The sequence below is a fragment of the Nycticebus coucang genome, chromosome 3 (genome assembly GCF_027406575.1).
Source record: "Nycticebus coucang isolate mNycCou1 chromosome 3, mNycCou1.pri, whole genome shotgun sequence".
In the NCBI taxonomy this organism is placed as follows: domain Eukaryota; kingdom Metazoa; phylum Chordata; class Mammalia; order Primates; family Lorisidae; genus Nycticebus; species Nycticebus coucang.
Window position 1 is genome coordinate 65846067 of NC_069782.1, and position 2110 is coordinate 65848176.

The following is a 2110-nucleotide window of genomic DNA, read 5'->3' on the forward strand; positions in this document are numbered from 1 at the left end:
AGTATGTGACACATCTTGTACCCTCAATGAATCCCCAACAATAAAAAATAAATAAATAGGCTCAGTGCCTGTGGCTCAAGTGGCTACTAAGGCACCAGCCACATACACCTGAGCTGGTGGGTTCTAATCCAGCCTGGACCCACCAAACAACAATGATGGCTGCAACCAAAAAAAAAATAATAATAAAATAGCCCAGGGAACTGGAGCCCTTTCCCTGCGGGGCAGGGACCTCCTAACAGCTGACTCCTTTGCAGGTGAAGGGTAACCTGGCTGAAGAAACACATTCTGGAAATAGCCAACTCAGTATCATGGCCAGCAGCCTTAATGAAGATCAAGAAGGAGGCAGAATCACGTATGTGAAAGGAGATCTTTTTGCGTGCCCCAAAAAGACTCTTTAGCCCACTGTATCAGTGAGGATTGTCGCATGGGTGCTGGGATAGCTGTTCTCTTCAAGAAGAAATTTGGAGTGGTGCAAAAGAAATCTGGAGAAGTGGCTGTTCTGAAGAGAGATGGGCGATATATATATTACTTGATTACAAAGAAAAGGGCTTCGCACAAGCCAACTTATGAAAACTTGTAAAAGAGTTTAGAGGCCATGAAGTCTCATTGTCTGAAAAATGGAGTCACGGACCTCTCCATGCCCAGGATTGGGTGTGGTCTTGATCATCTGCAATGGGAAAATGTATCTGCCATGATCGAGGAAGTATTTGAGGCAACAGATATCAAAATTACTGTGTATACACTCTGAACAGATGAACGCCTTAGATGTGTCCATGTTCTCCTGTATCATATCTTCTGGGCCATATGACTGGGCAAACTGACCTGAAGATGGGAAGAGGAAAGTTTCATGTGAAGTAGTCGGTGTCACAGGACAGACTTGGGTTGCTCTATTCCAGTATTTACACTAGGACTCTGGAGGAGGGATTGCTTTGGATATGTTTTGATATTTTTGCAAAAAGGTAAGGAGTAAGTGGCCTGATAGGTGTCAGTCTGGAAAACCAAATAGTTGGGTCTATGATCTGTTTTGCTCCAGTATGCTACCTGGTTTCGCAGCCACTAGGTGGCAGCATTGATTCTACTTCTCTGCTTTTTAAGAGAAATTTCAGGAAGGATGATCATTTTAGTTAGTTTGGAATCTTTTTTTTTTGTAGAGACAGAGTCTCACTGTACCGCCCTCGGGTAGAGTGCCATGGCGTCACACGGCTCACAGCAACCTCTAACTCTTGGGCTTACGTGATTCTCTTGCCTCAGCCTCCCAAGCAGCTGGGACTACAGGCGCCCACCACAACACCCGGCTATTTTTTGGTTGCAGTTTGGCCGGGGCTGGGTTTGAACCTGCCACCCTCGGCATATGGGGCCAGCGCCCTACTCACTGAGCCATAGGAATCTTTTGTCATTTGTACACTTGGTATTATCCTTATGTCATCACATCCACTCTAGGAGAGAGTTATGGGTTGTCTTGTTTTTGTTTTAATTACAAATTGAATTCTGCTTTGTTAACCGGAAATTTGTGGTGACAAAAATGGAAAAATAAACCTTTTTCTTGGGGTTAAAAAAACAAACAAACAAAAAAATAGCCCAGCTACTACCGTTTCCCTGAAAATAAGACATCCTCCAAAAATAAGACCTACTTACAGGAAAGATAAGACGTCCCCTGAAAATAAGACCTAGCGCATCTTTGGGAACACACTTTAAAATAAGACACTGTCTTATTTTTGGGGAAACAGGGTAGTAGCTGTAGTCCCAGCTACTTGGGAGGCTGAGGCAGGAGAATCGCTTGAGCCCAGGAGTTGAAGGTTGCTGTGAGCTGTGATGCCATGGCACTCTACCCAGAGTGACAGCTTGAGGCTCTGTCTCAAAAATAAATAAATAAAAAGAAAAAAAATTCCATACTGCCCAAAGCAATCTACGGATTCAATACAATCCCTATCAAAATATCAATGACATTCTTCACAGAAATGGAAAAACTTACAACCAATTGATTTTCAATAAAGTCCTCAAAACATACACACTGAGGAGAGGACAGGCTCTTCAATAAATGGTTTAGGAAAATTGGATATCCACATGCAAGTAATTGAAACTGATCCCATATCTCTCACCTATAAAAAAA

At 42.9% G+C, this 2110-nt stretch overlaps 1 pseudogene; it reads left to right on the forward strand.

Moving 5' to 3' along the window:
- Window positions 1–263: 263 nt before the first annotated feature.
- LOC128582013 (ADP-ribose glycohydrolase OARD1-like) lies at window positions 264–975 on the forward strand (annotated as a pseudogene).
- Window positions 976–2110: the final 1135 nt, after the last annotated feature.